The following is a 21,325-nucleotide window of genomic DNA, read 5'->3' on the forward strand; positions in this document are numbered from 1 at the left end:
ACCAGGGATCAATTCCTGAGTCATACTCAGACTGAGTCTATAGGATGGAAATGAGGTATAAAGCTGCCATTATCTAGTTACTTTGGCTGCTAGCTGGACACTGATAAAATAATTTTATAATGACCAAATTATTGGGGAAATTTCTAGTTTTCCATTTTACTTTTAGGTCATTTGTTTTCTCCTGACTGAGGTGGTCCCTATGTTGATTTAGCTGCTAAAAGACATAAAAAATGCAAGAAAAACAGATTTTTAATATTTCCTGAAGTAGTGAGCATAGCACCAAAGGGTCATGCCCAGGAGGGATGAGAATATGGTTTGTCATATTCGAGGGAACAAATGAGATCCACCTCCGGAAGGTCAGGGGATATGGTACCCTGAGGGCAGAATGACATTGAGTTTGTTCCCTGGCGGGTCCCTGGCCCGAGCACCAAGTCTAGCATAGAGTAAGTAGATGAACAGAAATATTTGCCAGAGGAGTCCTGTGGGCTCCTCAAACTTCAGATCAGGAGAATTAATGGTTGAGTCAAGCTCAGCAAACTGGAGATTTGGGTGTTAGCTCCAGCTCAGGCACAGAGAGGCTGTAGGACCATGATCTGTCTCCTTCATGGGCCTTAGTGCCATCGTAAGTGGAGGTGGTCAGAAGGGATTTTTTAAGGGTTCTCTCTGCTCCACAAGGCTACGGTATACAAATATTTGGCCCAAAGCTTCAGAAACAGGAGGTGTCCCACTGAACACCTTTTTTTAAAAAATTAAACATTTTTTAAAAAGGTGATTTTTAAAATAGGAATAAACATTTTTTAAAAAGGTGATTTTCAGGCTCTAACAGAGGCTAATCACAGTTATTTGGGTCGATGATCATTATTTACAAGGTTCCTTCTATAAGTTGACATAATCTCAGTCAAAAAGAACAGTGACTTAGAGGCTTGCTAGGGAATTAGGAGTCTTGTCCACCAATGACTGTATAAATCCAGGGCTATGGGACCTAGCCAGTACCCCAAGTAATCAGTCGCACCTCATTAGTCTTACCACATATATTCTGGGAGCAATTCCCAGGACCCCCCTCATGCCCATTTTGCACTGAGATGTCAGATCCTAGCCAGGAAGACTTTTGTCCTCCTTCTATGTGATGCTCGTTCACCCTTTCTAAACATTCTTCATATAGTGTATAATTGGGTCTAAATCAGCCCCTAATCCACAGACATTGCTTAATCCAGGGATACGCTTCTCTACTTACTGGGCTTCACAGATAACTCCGTTCCTTGTCCGAAGATAAGCTTCCCTCCCTTGTTATAATTCACACTGTGTTACATATCCTGTCGAAAACACATCCAATCTTCCTGAACACATTTCTAATCCTCTACCCAAAAATCCACAGCAGATCTCTCTCCCACCATAGCATGAATTGTGGCTATACTTCTTGTAACTTTTTTCTTATAAGGGGAATAAAGTACTTACACAGGGGACTGACAGAGAATAATGAGAATTCCTATTTATCCCAAAATGTTTCTATCCAAACCGATTTCTCATTTTTGCTTAATGGCTCTGGGTGTTGCTGCTCAGGGAAATGGCTTCCTTTCAAATCTGTTTCTCCTGGCCTTGGCTAGAAATACATGGCACACGGCGGGTTAAAATTAAGGGCAGGTGAGACGCCAGGGAATCAGGCCTACCTGCAGCGACCACAGCCTGGGTCCCTGCTCCAAAATTCAATTTCCACCAGCCATCAGTTGTCACACTGGTGACAAACACTTCTACAAAATGGCTTCCCCAGAGAAGACAGCTGCTAAATGAAGACAAACTGCTCGTGGGGAAACAATCTTGCTACAAAATGAAGTAACTGCATGATATGAGATATAAGCTTTTCCCTCCCTTCTCCTCTAATTGCTCTTCTTTTAAGATGCCCAGGATGATACTTCCCAAGAGCAGTGCTTCCTGGGCTCTAGGGCCAGAGCGCAGCACCTCTGGGGTTAACAAAGCCCAGGCCCTTGTGTTAGACTCTTAAGTGACAAAAACCCACCATGTCTAGGAGTTCACCTCATGCCACCTCAGCACCACTGGAGTTCACATTACAGCCCGTCACCACTGATGCCCTCGCCTTTGAATCACCTGGTGCTTTGAATTCAGGAGTCTCCTGGAAAAACTGTTCTAGGAACTCTGGGCTCTGAGCCTCTTGGAACTGTATCCACCACTGGCCTCTACTCGCCTCAGTTTTTAAGTCCATGAAGTAGGGAGAACTCTACTGAAATCTCCTTCTGAGGAAGACTTGCCATCAGATGGTTTTACTTACTGGAAGTCTGGGAGAGTGGACATAACCCAGGACTGGAATATTGGTGGGGTCTTGGCGGGTTCCTTCCCCTCTAGCCCACCCAGAGCTCCTTCAAAGATGAGGAAGATGGCCAGGCACTGGACCTTGGTCTGCTCAACCCCTTTAATGCTCTTTTGACCTAAGGAGGCCCCCACGGAAAAGCGAGCGGGTCCTCCTTTTGGAGTTAATAGTATTCAGCACACAACTCAAATTATATGCCACTTACTTGGCTTGACAAGCAGCCTTGTCCCCTTCCCAAAGATAAAAGAGTAGCCTTGTCCTTGTGCACAGTGATTATCTCAGCATCAAAAACCTGCCAACTCAGCTTTCCTCCACACCAAACCCTCCTGAGAAGGGAAACCTCCCCTGCATTTCCTCTGGTGTTATTCACACAGACCTGGGATTTTCTTCCCAGAATGAGGGACCCCTCCGCCTTCTTATTGTCCCTTTCTACCTCCTTCCCCATCTCCACTCCTGAGGTCGCTATGGACCCAGACCTCTGGACTCTCTGGCTCTCTCCCACTCTGAGCCCGGGCTCATCCCCCTTCCCGGTTAACTGTACTCACGGGGCAGGACGGACAATCTGGTTCCCTGACCGAAGCTCAAACCCTGGCCATAGTTATTCCCACAGTGTCTCTGGGCTCTGCAAAAACCCCAAGCACTCCCCTGACTTCATCTCAACACCACAAACGACATAGGACCCAGGACCCAAGACCCAAGACCCAAGACCCAGAACCTGTGTTTTTAGCTGTAGGCTGAAAAATCCAGCCTGTTTTGTCCTGTCCAGTCCTGAGGACCAAAACAGGTTTGGGACACACTAAGCAAAAGGTTCTGAAACTTAACTCAGTGACCCTGGTGTCCTGAAGGTTGCAGCTCTGCATTAACGAGCCGGAGGGTTTTTTTGTTTTTTTGTTTTTTTTTCCCGGAGAGAGACTCCTGGGTCTGGAAAGAGGCTTAAAGAGGTTCTCTCATTTCTCCTTGTGCTTCAAGGCAGAACTACATGTCAATCACCCCTGATAGGAGGGTGTCTATCTCTTTTCAAAACCCTCTAGAGAAAGTGCTCTGGCAACTACTCCTGACAGCTCATTTTCACTGTTCAAAAACCTATTAGGAAGGTTTTACCACTAACCTCACTCCCTTCTTCTTGCAGTATTAGCTGCATCCTGTGGGCTGAGTCGTGGTGGAGCTGGAGAACACAGCCCCTCCGGCTTCTGTCTGATGCCTCCCACCCCAGACTGAGTTCTGTGACTTGATTCTACTTTCCCCTCCACCTCTTGCTTCCATATTCACTGCCCTGGTTTGCCTCTTTGGACTTACTGATCCCCCATCTCTGGGCCTGAGACTGTCTTAGAGGGGCTATTTTCATAGCCCCTCGAAGGTACCATAGTTCATCACGAGCTTCGTTACCCAGAGGAGCAGGAGGACAGTTTGGGGACAGGTTGCTTCTTCCTGTGGGGCTTCCATTCTCTCTCTGTCCCTGTCCCTCCACATGGGAAGCCTGTGTCCTGGGGCACTCTGGAGGAAGTCACACGGGGGTCAGCGTGGTGGGAGGCAGAAGGATTTGGCTACCATGCGTGCACCCATGCTCCAAGGGCCTGTGGGCAGCCTCAGGAGCTCTGGCCATGCAGCTCTCTGCAGAAACTTCTCCCCTGCCTCTGACACTTGGATGATTTTGTATTTAAATGAGCCAAGATTCTTTCTCTTTCCACTTAGATACTTTCAAATCCCAGGTGAAGAATTTCATAGAACAGGCTGACACTTTCCATCCTCCCCCCATGCCAGCTCTTCTCCTGATGCATGACGGAGTCTTGACAGAGAAGCCCGAGGGGCAAAACAGAAGTTCGACTGTGTGTTGGAGATGATGTTTATCATTATTATTAATAGCTAGGGCTTAATGAGCTCTTCTTATGTCTTGGGCACTATGCTAAATACTTTAGCTGTATTCTTTTATCTGATCCTTACTCTAACTCAACAAGGTAGGTTTTTTTTTTTTTTTAAATCCTCATCTTATGGTTGGGGCAATTGAGGCTCAGAGAGGTTTAGTAATTTCCCCAAGGTCACACAGCCAAGCAAAGTAGTGGAGCCAGGACTGGGATTTTGGTTTTTCTATCTCTATAGCTATCTCTATAGCTATTTTCTATCTCTATAATTCATGCTATAGTGCCTAATCCATAAATACTTGTGTTTGAAATGTTCCCAGGGAACACAAGGCCACTCAGGGATGCTGCAGAAGTAGACTCAGTGCTGAGTCTCACGTTCTACAGAAAGAATTTTGCTCCCAAATGAGATGCCCAAAGTTCTAACGATTCTTTTGAGAGATTTAAATGGCAGTGGCTAGTGGTGGTGGTCAAAGCTGGATGCAAAAAAGTACTTTCTGGCAGCAAGGCTTGCTAAATTTCAGAATTGATTACAGAGAGGCGCTGTGGAATTTCCTGACCCAGAACATCAGAAGGAGCTGAAGCATATGCCAAATGGCCAGGGTGCATGCAGGGAAGCCTTGTTAGGGGTGGTATAGCCCTGGTTTCCCCTCCGGAGGTCCTTCCTGATATCCTCGTTGGCTCAATGATTGTTGATACCTCTATTTCTTTGAAAGTGTTGTCTATGCTCCTGAGAGCCCCTCACCATGAGCCATAGTTAGATACTGTGTGTGTGTGTGTGTGTGTGTGTGTGTGCACATCTCATTTTAAAGCAGAGAAGGAACCAGCTCTCTTTGGCCTGGGGAAAGAACATGAATAAAGAGCCCAAGCAGATGCACAGGATTAAAGTATTTTCAAACTAATGATTTGATTGATTGCCCCTAAAGGCCCCGCCAAAGAAGAACACAACTTACTTGGCTTCACAGTGAGCGTGGTCCCGTCCCCAAAGGTTAATTTGCCTGCATTAGTGTTACACAGTGCTCGGTGCTATTGCAATAACCTTGACTGGGGCCTCTAGGAAGACAGGTGGAGGTGGAGGAGGCAAGCAGGAAAACAGAACCTGAAATGACTGCCCATGGCCAAAACAATCTCCTTGTAATTAGGTTAGGACGCGGAATGAATGCTAATAACTAGCAACTTTCCAGCCCGATTGTACTGGCCATAATTTTCCTTGAAAGAATGGGCCTTGGCAGGAGCACCTCCTGGGAAATTCCCTCAATGCGGCTAAGGCTGGTCTCCTGGGATCCTATTCTTATTTGTTATTCCTGCAGGCCTTTTGTCTATTTTCATCCAATTCCTGTCTTTTTTCTCCCCACTTTCCCTGGACCTTCCTCCTTGCGGAGGCTCACACATTTTCTCACGGAGAGACTCCATGGATAGCGAAAGCCAAGCACAATGCCCTAGGGAATCTATGCATTAATAACCTTGTTTTCCAACTGGTATCACGAACCACCCAACACAAACCAAGCAAAGAAAACACCACCTGTGTTTTGACAGCTTCTGCATGATGGAGGATAGGCTTCTTGGGAAGAATAATTAGCCAGAAAGAAGAACTTACTTGGTGTGACCAGGAGCTTGGTGCCTTTCCCGAATGTGAGTCCGTAACCCCCACCCGTAGAGTATGCACAGAGTTTCCTTTCTTTGCAAAAACCCCACAGATACTGAGGAAATCAAAGCCTTCAGGACACAGGAGCAGTGCTGACAAAAGCGGAGACCGTGACAATAGTCAGATGGTGGGCAGAAGAGCTGTGACAGAGGCTGGCCATGGGGTGGACCATCCCCAGGGACCTGGCTGGATTTCAGAGGCCATCTTGTCCATCCTCCTGTCTCCAGCCAAGGTGTTCTCTGACCAAAGACCCATCCAGTCTTTGAGAGCTCCTGGGAAGGTGGCTCTCCTTTGCCAACAGCCTTTTTGCATTCAAGCAACTGTGCTTTATCTAATTGAAATCTGCAAGGTGCAGTCAGAGTGCTTTGTGTCTCCAGCCTCCTTCCTTGAAGACCTGAGACTGCATGTCAACAAACTCCCCGTAGAAACTCATCATAACATACCACACCAGTCCCAGTGGTTGTTTCTAAGGGGTGAAAACTCATACTGAGGGAAGTAGGTCAAGGTGAATATTGGCTTTATCCATAATTTGAATAGTTTTTACAATGAGAAATTTTCATGCATTACTTAGACAAATTAAAATTAATCACAACATTAATATTTTAAATGGCTCCTGGATCTCAGACAAGCCTTCCTGTGTGCCTCAGGCCAAGGAGTCTCCAGTTTTCTATCCTAAGGTTTTGGTCTCCTGGGACCAGAGGAGGGAACTGGGCCAATCTGTGTGGTCAGAGAGTCAGCTGGAGGTGCCGAGGCCCGACTGAGGTGCTCGAATTTGCCTCTGATTGTCTGGCGGGCTTTTGAATCCAGCCAGAGTAACCTGTTTATCTTCCTGCTCAGAACTTACTTCCTAGCTCTTAACAGACCTTTTGGAGGTGGGGGTGGGGTGGGTGCAAAAGCATTCCTAGGAACACTGAAAAATCATTAAGGGAAGAAGCCACACTGATCAACATTAGGGATGGCCAGGGACACTTACTTGCAATCACAGAAAGTCTTGTGCCCTTTCCAAAGACAGGCAGGCTGTTTCCTGAATTCCCACAGTGACTGCCTCTATGACAAAAACTCTAACTGCCTGGCCCAGGTTTTTCTGGATGTTTCTTCTTGTTAGTCTTTTTCCCAGACCAAACTCTTCCCAATGAACAATGGGTTTGTTTACCCTTAGCCTGTCTTTGCCTCCTTCTCCCAGATACTCTATAAAACGTGGTGCCATGAAGACGCTCCTGGCTTTGACCGGCTACACGAGCTTCCATACATGGAGCCGGGGCCCAAGAGTGCGTTTCTGAAACCCGCAAACTGCCAGCTTATTGTTAGCCTGTGAAAAATGTTCCAAAGGAAAACCCCTGTCTCTGGCCTCATGCTGAACTCTTGGCTGTGCTAGAAAGAAAAAGGAGTGGCTCCTTTTCCTATACGAAGAGAGGGATTTGGAAAATGGCACAGTGCAAGAAGGCTGAGCATACGCTGTTGCTGTTGGCTGACACACCAACTTTATTGCCTCTGGCATTTAAGTAAGTCTTTACAAAGCTATATCCCACCCATCCCTGGAACAAGGGAAATGAGAAGGCGTGGAGCATCAGAGCCAGGAATCTTAGCAGAGGCCAAACAAGGAAAAAGTAGGTCTTTTATGAAGAGTGGAAGGAGAGGGTCATAGATAGGCTGCGGTTACTTCCAAAACCACTTTGGATGGAGCCAGAAATCACACTGGTTTTAACAATGTGTTCAAACAAAGTTCACTGGGGTCAAGCCCTGTGGGGGAGACTTGAAGATAGACTCTAGGCAAAGGTTCGTGATGTTGTACTCTTGATAAGACAAACAATGAAAAAGATAATTGATATGTCAGCAACAGAACACTGGCAGCAACTTTCCAGCTCTGATGGGGAAAGAACTGGTATTTGGCTAAGCTGCAGAAGGGCCAAGAACCCGGTCTCCATGAGAGCGGAAGGGCCCAGGATTTAGACACTGCCCACACGTCTTTGAGCCCAATAAACTGTTCAAACCCAATATCAAAAGCACCTTGAGCTCAGTGGGAGTTAGTATAAGAAAATCACAAGCAATGCACTTACTGGGGAGAACATGAAGTTGAGTCCCCTTTCCAAAGATGATTTTTGCAACATTCACACTGTGATTGGGGTGCCAACAAAAACTCCTGGTGACTCTTTTCACGAAAGTTACACATTCCTTAATGGATACTTCATCTTTCTGGGACTTAAGAGATCTCCACACTATCTTCTACTATAATAAACAGGCCTCATTATCTCTTCAGCCATCTTTCTCTGTGTCTCCTGGTTATTTTGCTTGAATTTTATGCTGCTTATTGCAAATGTGTAGAGAGGAAATTGGATGACCTCATTTAACACAGAGGGCAAATTATGAAAGCAACAATTCAGCAAACTCTGTTTCCATATCAAACACAATTCTATCATGGAAGTCAAAAATTGGCAGGTCAACCACCATTGGGTGAGAAATTTACTCTTCAGAGCCCAAAGAGAGATGGGAGCAGGTAGAGGCCCCATCAGCCACACATCTGAAACAGAGCTGCATTACAGAGGCCTTACCTGACCCTTGGCTCTATTAGAGTGGCCATATCACCAGACCCCAAAAATGCCTCATTCTAGGACAAGCATGTAGTTTGCTGCACTCATCATGACAGCCCTGAGCGTGCCGGGGCAGTGGGGATCATTCATTTTGGCCCAGAGGGATCTTAGCCTTTTGGGAAATGTTCTCCTTTCACAGTCCACAGATATAGTCTCTCACCACTAAGAGATGGACACCTGATGCCATCACCATCAGCCCTGATGGGCTCCTTTTCTGACTCACAAAGAACCAAGACCTACTGTCTCCTCCTCATTGTCTAACTGACCCTTAGATGCTGTTTATTATGTCATTTAAAAAGGATTCATGTGGGTTGGTCATGTTTACTGGATTTAAGCAAACCTATGGAGTGATCTAGCTTGTTCCTGGTCCTTTGGCATTTCCCACAGCTAAACCATTCGGAAACAGGCTATCCTACTTTAAAGCTCCTTGGGCTGGTCATTTCATAGTTTCAATTTAACTTGTTGTAGGGCTTAATAATGCATTCAGCCAACTTGACAACACATGCCTCTTAAAATTCACTTTTTCACGGACATTTGGATGGGCGGGCCGCATTGTTCCCAAAATGGCACCATGGGGGAACTGACACTGCAGGTGCACCCCCAGGAAGGCCAGTCTCCTGAATTCCTTTTCTCTCTCCTCCCCTGTGGGGCATGTTTAAAAGTTTTTACTCCCTATGGAGGAACTGATCATTAAACAAAAGCCTTGTCATCACACCTGCCATTTTATTTCACTCTGAATTTCCTCTCAGGTGTTTATAAAGCCATCTGGGATCGTCAATTCATCTCTGAATGGTTTTTATCCCCCATTACATTTGAATAGTAAAGCTATGTTTTTAGCAAAATCTGACATGTGTGGGACTAGATGTGGACATTTGTCAAAAGGGGAAAATGTGTGGGTTTCGGACTGGATCTATTAGAATAAATACATATGCAGGCATGAAAGACAAAGAAGGTAGCTTATACATATTAGTGACATTTAAAATGAGATAGATTCTCATTTTTAATAGAACGGAAGACAAGTTTGGTGGGCAAAATCACAGTAAACACACAAATCATTGCTGAATGTAGTTTAAGAGAGACTGTGGCTGTAAATAACTCATGGCCCCAAGATCTCTTCAGAAGAAAGAGAGCTAAGCTACCACATTAAAGGCAATTTGGGGTGGTCTTGTTTTGCATTTATTTATCATTATTACTCTATTCCCAACAATCATGAATGTTTCATGTGTTTGCAAAAGACATTTTTCAAATGGTACATTTGTCTACATGTTAAATTAAATCTCTACTAACTTCCCAGGATTTATTTGTTTGGTCAAATATAAATAGAACATGGCCACTTACTGGGCTTCACCACCAGCTGGGTTCCCGTTCCAAAGAAGATTCTGGCATTATTATTGCCACAGCATTTCCTGCCTTTACTGAAACCCCTAGTAAAACTCCACCCAACATGGCACGTTGGTGAGGGGGCAGTTGGACTCCCTATGCTTTCTTTTTTTTCCTGTGTCTCTGGAAATTGGTCTCTGAGGATTGGAAGGAAAAAAAAAATGGTTCTGCCACATAAAACAATACATTCTTATTTTAAAAGACCAAACTTAGGAGATATTTCAGAACTTTTTGCATTTCTAGGCTTAAATCTGCCAAAGCTGAATCAAGCAATTTGTTAATTCTTGCTCTCACATGTGTGAGGTCAGCCTTAGACACACAGGTCTGAAGGTATGATGCAGTCTTACTCCATAGTGAAGGTTCCTAGCAACAGAGGCATGTGAAATCACATCACAACAGAGGCATCTGAATTCACGGTCCTGTGTCCTACTCACTGGCCAAGTTGTTTCAAAGCTTTCTTACTGTGCAATAGTGTCTATGTGGTAGCCAAAGAAAATGTTTCACCAGCGAAGAGTGATAAAAGGCAAATAGTCCTATTGTTTCCCAAAGAAGTTCTACCATGGACCCATGATGTTTTAGACAGACAAGGGCAGGGAGTTATGACACACCATCTCCTACCCTTTAAGAAAGCCTGGTCCTGAAATAAATGGAAGAAGTGAACCTTTTTTGTTATAAGGAAAGGCATACCCTAGAGGCAAGGGTAAGAGCACACGGGAGCCCCTTCATCACAACGCTGAGCCTTGGCTGGATGGAAATATACGTCAGGTATTAAAGAAAGGAGAGAAAGTGAGCCTCTAAGACAGCCGTCAACCATACCAGGACTTGGTTAAAAGTAGAGCTTGAGTGACAGAACTGTGAGCTTGGAGAGAGAAGGAGACTTGATCTCGTCTCCAACAGAACTGTGACTTGCTGATTCTTCAGATTTGAAGAGAAAGGATTCAAAACTGATGCTTTGACCTCTCAGCCTGGAAGCAGTGGGGGTCCAGAGCAAACCCAAAGGGCTCATTCTAGAGAAGATGAAAGGTGTGGGAAATACGGGGGAGGTCTGACAAGGGCTCCTGTTTGAAAACTGAACTAACCTACCCTAAGCCGCCTCCTTGGGTCAGTTCTGCCTGACTTCTCAGCAACTTCCCCAAATGTAGCTGTGGAGTCTCCTTTGGTAGAAAAAGAAGAAGATGTGGCCGGTAGAAGAGCTGACACACAATTAAACACATAGGCTAGTAGAGGCTGTATCTACCCAGGGACAGGTATGACTAGAGCTGACATATGGCCTGGAAATGGGGTTCGCAGAACAGAGAGCCTGCAGCATCCACATGGGACAAACACTGGCACCGAAGTTTTCCCTCCTGGGATTTATTTTCACATTCGTACCATTTCCTTCTCTCTGCCATATCATGGTAGGAAAGGGGTGACCGTGGGGTTACTGGGTCGGCCCTCAGCCCTCCTTTTCATGAGAGTGACTGTTACTTCCAGCTTGCCCTGGACACAGAACCCCACTACTCACGTACTTGGCTCTACGGAAAGCACAGTTCCGGTCCCAAAGATGAGCTTGTTTGTAGCACTCCCATAGTTCACACAGCCTTTCAGAGCCTTGCAAGAACCCACAGGAAGGGGCAGGGTACGATGGGGTGAGGATGAGCTTAGTCTCTCAGGCTCAGCACACCTCGGTCCCACCCCGGCCGAGGCCAACTTGCCAGCCATCCCTTTGGCCTCTGTATTCCGTTGACCTGCACTGATACTGCCTTTTAAGTTGGATCCTTGTAGGACTTGCACTAAGGCCCAGAGCCCGAGGTGTTGCACCAGCAAGTGACTGGAAGCTTGTAGGCATCTGCTTGCAACACAAGACCCCAGCCAGAGGCCAGGACTGGGGATGGCTGCAGGCACACTACTTTTCACTGGCTTATCTTTGCCTGTGAGCTATTCTCTTTTCTTGGATTTGCTCTTCCAGTGGAATAAGGCTGTTTCTATCCTCAGAAAAGCATTCTAACGGTTTCAGAGGGAATCAGATACTCCCTAACAACCCAGTTCTGCTCTCTTGGAGGGCTAGTTAAATATTATTCATTCTGGAAACAACTAGACCAAACAAGAGAGTTGGTGGCTGACATTGCCTCTCACTGGGAGTGAAAACCCCACTTGGGTTGAGTGCATTGTCTCCACCAAGCCGGATTGTTCTTAAGAATACAATTTGCATGCTATGTTTCCTGTATTATTCAACTCGTGTCTCCTCTCCCTTACAGGCGCATCTCTGAGACTTACCTGGTTTTATAATTAGCTTGGTCCCAGAGCCCCAGATCAACTGATAGTTGCTATCCACACAGACACAAAAACCTTAACAAAAACCTTCACTGTCCTTCTGGGGAGCCTATTAGAGATAAATCCCAGATAAAAAGTCCAGAGCAAAGCACATAAAACAATGTAGGAATATTGACTACTGAAGATTATTTGCTCATTTAATTATATTTGATTCCCTTGGCCATTACAGATTCCACATACAGATGGTGAAATTGAATGACTAAACATCCAAAGTCAATCTAGTTCTCTCTGCATATAAGAGGAGCATAATTCATAAAGTTTTCAGATTGGCGAAGTTGAACTTACTTCACCTTCCCTGATATTTTAAATAAAGATGCTAAAGTCAGAAATAGATCATTTGTTTGGAGTCATAATGCATCTGATTCTCTAGTGTCTTATTTTCACTGCTGATAAGATTCTGGTCAGAACCGTGGTATTCGCATATAGATTAAACTGATTTCGTTTATAGAGTGAGACACGGAGTCCCGACACCAGGGGCCCAGGGAGGCAGAGGTGTGGACGGCCCTACCCTGTCCAGTGGTCTGCAGTAATGTGAGGATATGTACCAATGCAAGTCAGCTGTTGACAGAAACCACCTTTTCTAAATCGCTGCTGAGTTTCCAGCACTTACTTGGAATCACTTGCAATCTGGTTCCGGCCCCAAAAAAGAGTCTGTTGCTGTTGGTAACACTGTGATACCGAGGTCTACAAAAACCCCCCTGGGGCCCAGTAAGCACCGAATAACTAGCACCAAATAACGACCAACTGCAAACATTTGGAGATACATTAAAGACACCAACACGGTGAAACTGTCCTCCATTTTCGTTCTGGTTAAATTTCATCCCCTGCGCATTCCTATGGCCTGTGCTAACTGTTTTCAATTCACAAAATAATTCACCCTGAGAAAAGAGGGAATCTCAAGCTCTCATCACAGTTCTGATTTTTTTTTTTTTTTTTTTTTTTTGGTTTGGCTTAAATTATTTAACTTGTCTGCGCTTTGGCTTTTGTGTCCGTGAAATACGTCTGATGATGTGTGACCCTGTTTATCTTATTAGAGAGCGTTGGGAAGATAGAAGGGCGGGAGGGAGTGCAGTGGGTTACACCAGAGAAACGCGTTTTGAATAATCTGGGGGAAATGAGCTTGTCGAAGCCAAGATACTACTAACACAAACCGGAGGGAATATGGCAGCTGAAGTTTATTGTCAAAATCACTAACAAAAAGCTTTCTTAGTAAAAACTGAAGGAGAATCTATCTGACTCATGTGTTTTTCCACGAGAAAGTTAGCAAACACGATCACTTAATCTGCCAGAAGACAGAGACGTGGAAAAGGTCAACTGAATTCTGAGGCCTCACAGCCAGACCGGGTGGGGGTAGGGAGATAAGAAAGAAATGCCAGCCCCTCTCCCCAAGGCAGTGAATGAGCATCAATTAGCTTCCCTGACTTGCTAATTTCCCTTTGCTGTCTGCGAGCAGCATTAAATGAAACCGGTCAAAGTTATTTTTAAAGCTAAATTTGACCGTCTTAATGGTCAATGGCAGTGTAGCTAGATCCAGAAACCATATGCTCAGTAACTCCCTGAGAAATGGGGGCACAGACCAGAATTCCTTGAAAGGATTCACAGACATCCAGTGAACAGAGATGAGAAAAAGACACTTACGTGGTGAGACAATCACTTGAGTGCCGGACCCAAAATACAGCACATTCCCCTGGCCTGTCCACAGTGGTTGACTCTACTACAAAAAGCCTGCCAGCTCTTCAGAGACACGTGTCCCGGATCCCCAGGAGGAAGCTACAGGTTCCAGACAGGAGAGGATTCAGACTCATGTATCATGAAAACCATGGTGTTCCTTACTCCATGGAGATCTTCCTCCACAGGCGCTTCCTCATCCAAGGCCCCCTGGCCCCGGCCTTCCCGTAGACAGTGGTAGCCCCAGGTGGCAGCCTCCATCTCCGTGGGGACTCTGCTGGGACCTGGCCTCAGGGAGGATTCCCTCGGGTGCCTCAGCAACTTGAGGATCACTGAAAGAGCTAAGAAGCTCCTCAGGAATACCGCTGCCAGGCCCAAGAGGCAGGTGGCAGCATGTGGCGGGGTTGAGGCTAGGGTGGGCATGGCAGCCAGGAATCCAAGAAGAGAGAAAGGAGTTTGCGGTGGAAGGAACAGACCTGGAGTGACAGGGCCTGAAGAGACAAGTAAGAAGGAGTAGGTACACACCAACAGCTGATGTCAAAATCTGTCATGCTCTGCTTTGCTGGAACACACGAGTTCTAGGGGAAAGACATGTTCCTGGCTCTGTCGGTTGCCCTGACCTATTTAGGGCTGTTCTTACCTCCTGTAACCATTTCTCACGTACAGCTGAGAAGGCCCCCACTACAGGCAAAGCTCATCTCCCCTTCTTATTCCTATATCACAGAGCAATCTGACCAAATGTTCTACACGAGGGGGCAGGAATAGCAGCCACAAAAAGATACTCAAAGTCTGCTTCTCTCTTTCTAATTAGGCTGTCAATCTGTTTAGCTAATAAGTCGAATGAAGTGTCTTAATCTCTTCCAAGGAAAGGAGTCATATAAATGCAAAATAGCAGCAGCAATAAGTCAAATGGCGTGCTGGGTATTTCTTTGTGTGAATAGAAGGAAAACTTTCTGTGTGGTGAGGAGACAGACTCGGCAAAAAAACACAACGGCATTTGTTTTTATTAGGCTGAGTCTATACAGCACAAAGTAAAACAGATCTGGCAATTATTTAGGTCATGTGACAGTCAATTCAGGCAATTCTGAGCACAGAGAATGTGTCTCAAGGAAGTGCCTAAATATCTGGACCAGCTACAGACGTTAATCAAATTAACTGGACAGCTGTGCTGTGTAGACACAAACTAATAAATGTACCTTGAAATGGTTCTTCTGAAAGGGTTACATTTTATCAATTGAACCTTAAAACCGGTCCTGTATTTATACCCCGCCTTCTTCGTTTTGGCACCGCAATTGACATTTCCCATTTTTTCTTACAAAACATGCCTTACAGTTAGAGCCAGGAAAGTAAGGGTGACCTTTTCCCTGGAGAGTCTTATCAGGTTAACACACAGAAGCTCATTTGGAAATTCATTAGGTGTCTGGGAGGTGAGAGCTGGTCATTCTAGATTAAGGGCTTTCTCTCAGGTGGTAAAGGACTTACGGGGAATAACGGTGAGTCTTGTTCCAGTCCCAAAGACGAGTCTGTTTGTCCCAGAAATTGGCACAGTGTTTCTGCCCAGTACAAAAACTGTACTCTGCTAAATTTCCTTCCTCTTATTCCTCTATAAAGCTGACTTCCATAAAGCTATACACATTGCAACTCCTACTTGATGACAGCCTTCTAAAAACCATCCTAATGGAAAATGCGGTCTTCCATGTTTCTTGACCAAAAAAAAAAAAAAAAAAATCAAATCCAAGTCCCAACAGTTTCTCTTCTGTCCTCCCCCATCCCCCCCTCCCACAAAGAGCTTGCCATTTCCATGCTTGAAAGACAGTTTTCTCTCTGAACAACAGTTCTTAGAGAATTCTAGTGGCCACATAGGTGGTTTCTACTCTAGTAAACTCTTAAGAAAAATCACTTTTCGTTCTTTTTTTTTTTAGAAATTTTTTTTTTAAAGACTTTATTTGTTAGAGAGAGAGAGAGCACAGGCAGACAGAGTGGCAGGCAGAGGCAGAGGGAGAAGCAGGCTCCCTGCCGAGCAAGGAGCCTGATGTGGGACTCTGTCCCAGGACGCTGGGATCATGACCAGAGCTGAAGGCAGCCACTTTTTTTTTTTTTTTTAAAGATTTTATTTATTTATTTGACAGACGGAGATCACGAGCAGGCAGAGAAGCAGGCAGAGAGAGGGGAGGAAGCAGGCTCCCTGCTGAGCAGAGAGCCTCATGTGGGGCTCAATCCCAGGACCCTGGGATCATGACCTGAGCTGAAGGCAGCCACTTAACCAACTGAGCCACCCAGGCCTCCCCCTCACTTTTTGTTCTTGTGACCCTCTCACATTGGATGTTTTTATTTCTCCAAGGTCAGCCAGATTTATATTCTCTCAGTTCGAGTCTAGAATTTCCAGACCCAGCTCACCTCCAGTCTTGCCCCTCTTTCTGCCTCTAGATGAAACCAAATGGATTAAGGAAGACTCTATTAGCTGGGTATTACATACACCCTACTAAGCAGTACAGAAGGAGAATAGAAGCAAACAGTAAAAGTCCTTGGTTAGAAGCTGAGAAGGTGGAGGAGAGTCTCCAAAACACACGACTGTAGTAGGCAACCGTGCCTCAGTTGGAAACATTCAGACCCACCTGGTTTTACTTGTAGAGTTGTCCCCTGCCCAAAGGTGAGTTTTCCTGTGGTGCCAGAGCCACACTCTAGTGCTGGCCTCTACAAAAACTTTAAAGGATGTAATTTTCCCCCTTTCCTTCCCCTCAGTAACTTGATCTAGTAATAGTAACTGATATTTGTTGAAGACTTACTATGTTCCAGCCGCTAAGCAAAGCCCTTTGTAGGTGTTAACTCTTTAATTGCATAACCATTCAGTGAGTTAAGTAGTATTATTATCTCCATTTTACAGATGAGAAAAATGAGGCATAAAGAGATTAGATAGCCTGCCCCAGGTAGCACATCCAGTAAATGGCAGAATTCGGTTTGCCCAGGCAGTTCGATTCTAAAATTCATGTTCTTAAGCTCTACACTATTACTCATTTTCTCTATTTGGGGTTCTCCTTTGAAGTGTGTATGTCAGTAACATTGAAAAAATATTTAGCTCACTGACCCTACTAAATGTACCCTGTGCCTGTTCTCCTAAAAGGCATACATTTCATAAACTGAACATTAAAACCGATTCAGTATTTATACCCAGTCTCTTCATTTTGGCACTGCAATTGACATTTCCCTTTTTTCTTTTCTTCTCTTTTTTTCTTTCTTTTTTTTTTTTTTTTGCAACACAGGTCTTACATTTAGAGCTGCAAAGGTAAGGTGACCTTCTCCCTGGAGAGTCTTATCAGGTTAACACACAGAAACTCATTTAGAAATTCATTAACACCTATATCAAAGATGCCTTTCCCGAAGCCTCTTGGCTCCACAAACTCCTCTTCTTCTCCCTGAGCTTCGCCAAGCCTAGAACTGTCCTGGGAGCTAGCCCCAGCCAAAGCCACAGCAAACACCACTGGGGACACAACCTGGTCCCGTGAAGCACAATTCCAAACAGGGTAGGTGGTCTCTAAGATGTTCCTGAAGATTCCTGGAGAGAACTTCTTGGGGGAGGCCAGAATTAGGATGAAACCAACTCCCCTCCTGTTACTTCAGCAAATCCACTATAAGCTTATAAGCCAAAAAGGACTGAGAGAGGCAGTAATTCTACGGCAAGTCTGGGTCATTCTGGATTGCCCACGGTGGGGAGGCGCTCTCCAGGGTGGCCATGGGGATGGCCCTGAGTCCTGGGAGTTCCCAGCAGTGCTTGACTTATCTTTGGCAGGTGGGACACAGTACTTACAATGGCCCATGTGATGATGGCACTGTGTGGACAGAGAAAGCTGGGCATATAGTGCATGTTCTCATCCTCTCCAACTTCTAGTGCTCCCTAGTGGCACTATTTTGGGAATGGGCCCTCCCGTTTGCTCCAGGAGGAATCAATCAAATACTCCAACTGCCTTCTTACCATAGCGTTCTGGGTCCCTCTATCTAGTTATTTTGATTGAAGGGTAAGCAAGGGCTCAGCTCGGGTGGGCAAGAGAAGAACACTACCCGTGAGAGCACATTTTAAACATTAGGGCCCAAATAGGGAGACAGTTTCTGAGATATTTCAGACTGCACAGACAGGTTTGAGAGAGTTAATTTGAAGACTCACTTGGATTTACTGCCAGACTTGTTCCCAATCCCCAAATCAGCTTACGGTTGTTGCCAATATTACACAGCCATAGGAAGCTTTATAGAAACCGACCAGGCCAATGTCTATCAGGAAATCCCCTTCAATCCACAAATCCAGGCAGCGTGCTCCTCCAGCTGGGACCCTGGCCAAAGAGGCAGCGGAGGAGACTGTTTATTATTGTGGTCAATTCATAGCATGGCCGGATGGAAAGGCTCCTCTCAGATTAAATAGTTCGTCTCTCCACCTTCAGCCCGAGCTGCCCCCTGACCAGCAAGGAGGGATGCAATCCCGGTAAACCCACTGGAGAAGGTTTCTCCCACTCCAGTGCTGACCCATCCCTGCATTCAACACAGTCAGAACTTTCTGACCTAAGGGTTAAGACAGAAAAGACAAGGAATCTGTTACTCTCCAGCCCGTTTGTTCCTATGCCAGGTGACCACACACGTGCCCATGTTCACATGTGCCTACGGCATATGTATACACTGTATCATCTCAGAATTACTCAGAATTAACATAAAAAATAAAACTGGGTGGAGAAAACAGCCCCCAAATGAAGCTCAGAGCTACAGCTTCTTTTAGAAATTAGAGCATTCATTATGGATTCAGCAGAGATACTCACGGGGTTTGACCATTAACCTTGTTCCCCCTCCAAATGTGAGCGTGCTGCCTGCATTATTATTCACACAGTGATCTTCAGCTCAGCGAAAACCTCCTAGAAACTGTACTAAGTTTTCCCTAAAGATCTTCTGGAAGGAACGATACCAGGAGCACAGAGAATATTAAGTAATTGTCACAGTAATAACCTGGCACAGAATCCTAGCACCAGCTTGGATTTCAGGACTGTTTCCACATTGGATAAATGAAGGATATTCTTTCTAAATAGTCTAAAGAGGGAGTTTTCCTGCCCAAGTCCCGAATGCTGATGGCCAGAACCCTAGCAGATCCTCTGGTGTTTTAGATAATAGTTCTCCAGGGGGTTCTGAGGATCATATTCATCATTTGGACAAAGTAGGAGTGGATCGTGTCCATGGCACCAAGCCCAAGCAGTCAGAGATACTGTCATCAGCATGGGAGAGACTGAGGGCAGCCGCTAGAGCACCCCTGGCAGGAGGGGTGAGGATTCTGGTCCACCCCTCAAGGTGCTGGAATCAGACACCTCTGACCGAGGTCCAGCTTGTGGAACATCAAAGGAGATTCCCACCTTTTCTCATTCCAAAGAGCTCGAGACAGTTGCAGGCACTGGCCAGCCCTGGATTCTGACTCCAACTCCAGACCTTATCGCTCCCTGCTTAGAGGGTCACTGGAAAAAGGACACTTTCCTTCTTTGTCTTGGGGTAAACTTTTTCTCTTCTTTCTGTCCCTTTCCCCAGGTAACACTAGCATGAAATCTCTCTCTTATTGGTAGCTTCTCTTATTCTGTCTAGGTGGTCCTTTGGGATCTCTCTTAATTTGAAGGTAACCTGAAGGAAAATCTGAGAAGGAAGCTCCATGGGCACCACTGCTGAGGGGACAGCATGGTTGCCTCCCTTTTCCTCCCCTCTGGCTGCCTGGAGGACCAGGGGCTTAACAAGCAACAATCAGGAACTGGCCATTGTGATGGGAAAGCAAGTAACACGCAGGTAATATGGCAGTCCATAAATTTCCTACTTGGATTTAGTCAATCTTGTTCCTCCTCCTGAGAAGCTCTTCCTGTGGACGCATCCCTCCCCCCCACACCCATTACAAAAGGATCCCCTTTCTTCCTACTTTGCTATTTGCCTGCTGGATCTCTTACCCATGCCTCTTTAATTTTTAAAAAGGGTTATAATTTCTCAAGCTCTTCCTATGAAATTAAGTCTGGTGTCACCTCTGTTGGGTGTCCTGGCAAAGACATTGTGAAACTCAATTTGTTTCATGTGTGCAAGTCTGTTTATAGTGGTGGGTCCATGATGACTGATTTATGGACACAAAGTATAGGTGTGGGCTTGTGTAAACATTCAGGGGAAGTAGGTGTCCCATTCGCCTAGAGCAGAGCATTTGTGGAAGGGAGCAGCTGAGAATAAATTTAGAGAATGGAAATGGCCCAGGTTTTAGAGAGTCTTAAGTGACAGGCTAAGAATTGGAAATAAGAGTTTCTCAAAATATGAATACCCACATGAAATGTTGAGTTGGACAAGGCGAAAGGCCAAAAGAAAGGTAAGAAAAGTGAAAAGTGTGGGATGAGAATACAGTTTTTAAAAGAAGGGAATACGAAACAAAGAATTCCTACTATATTTAGATGGTCTCTCAATCTCTTTAGCTAATAAATATTTTTCCAATGATTAATACAATTCTGAGGAAAATGGTGATAAGTCCATCAGAGTGAGCCTCGGAACTCTCCTTTACCCGCCCCTGTCTGGGGTAGAGAGACACAGAATTTCCACTTTGGTTAGCAATAATGACTATTTCCCTCATTTTACCTTTTCTTGACCCTCTAACACCAACACCTTTAAAAATAAAGTCTTGTCTGTATACTCACTTGGTAAAACCTTCAGGCTAGTGCCTTTGCCAAAGATATACTGGTTGCCTCCTATGTTAGTCACAGTGTTATGTGGCTCTACATAAACCCATATAAGGTTACCATTTCTTGGAATAGCTTTGCTGTCAATAAGTAGGACATCGTATGCTCTTCTCCACTGGAAGGTCCTGTCCTCATGTTTTTCTAAAAGGGATTTACTTGAGATAATATCTCCATTTAAAGAGAAAATCTTCACTGCTTTGATGAGGTCTGAGTTTGCAAAACTTCCTCAATTTCATGTTATGTTTATCTTAAGTGTATTTATTTATTAAGAGGCTGTTCTAACAAACATGTCAGGATTTAAACATCTAAATGAGTGTTGACCCCTTTGAAGTAGTCCCTTTAGGACTCTCCATGAGAATCAGTTTATGAGCCACATGTACCCAGCGATGACCCGATTTTATATTCATACCTCATTTTGGCACCAAAATAGTGCCAGTAACGGGTCTGAGTCCCTCCTTTCTTTAGAAATCATAGCTCTGAGAGGCTTTTGATTATTCACAGAAATGAAATCCACTTTCAAAAGATAAAGCCATCATGGATGCTACAAAAAGAATATACCCTTAAAAAAAAAAAAGAAAATAAAAAATAAAATGGTTGTGCTTTGACCTTTTAGGGCAGATTCAAAAGCGGAAGGGAGCCACCAGCCACTTTCAGCAGAGTGGATTGCCTGGTCCACACATTTAAATATATCAACTCTCTTTGTTAACAAATCTGCCCCATCACCTCAGTGTCACACCTCCCTCAGGCACAGAGGGTTGTTGAGGAGAAATACTATGAAATGCAAAGTGGCAGGCCTTGTGGCAAGTAACTCTAACAGGAAAGAGAAAAATAAC

The 21,325-nt window shown here is 45.0% G+C and overlaps 1 long non-coding RNA gene and 1 gene segment (V, D, J or C); one reads left to right on the plus strand and one right to left on the minus strand.

Moving 5' to 3' along the window:
- The window catches only part of LOC309866777 (M1-specific T cell receptor alpha chain-like), a 341,597-nt gene that overhangs the window by 31,528 nt on the left and 288,744 nt on the right, over window positions 1-21,325 (minus strand). The window contains exon 3 of the C gene segment in view: window positions 11,301-11,353.
- Window positions 5,130-21,325, plus strand: part of LOC309866788 — a 489,301-nt gene continuing 473,105 nt past the window's right edge. Inside the window, exon 1 of the long non-coding RNA XR_014312805.1 lies at window positions 5,130-5,185. This is a non-coding gene — a long non-coding RNA (uncharacterized lncRNA). The remainder of the gene's footprint in view (window positions 5,186-21,325) is intronic.

This window comes from Mustela nivalis (genome assembly GCF_964662115.1).
Source record: "Mustela nivalis genome assembly, chromosome: 6".
NCBI classification, from domain to species: domain Eukaryota; kingdom Metazoa; phylum Chordata; class Mammalia; order Carnivora; family Mustelidae; genus Mustela; species Mustela nivalis.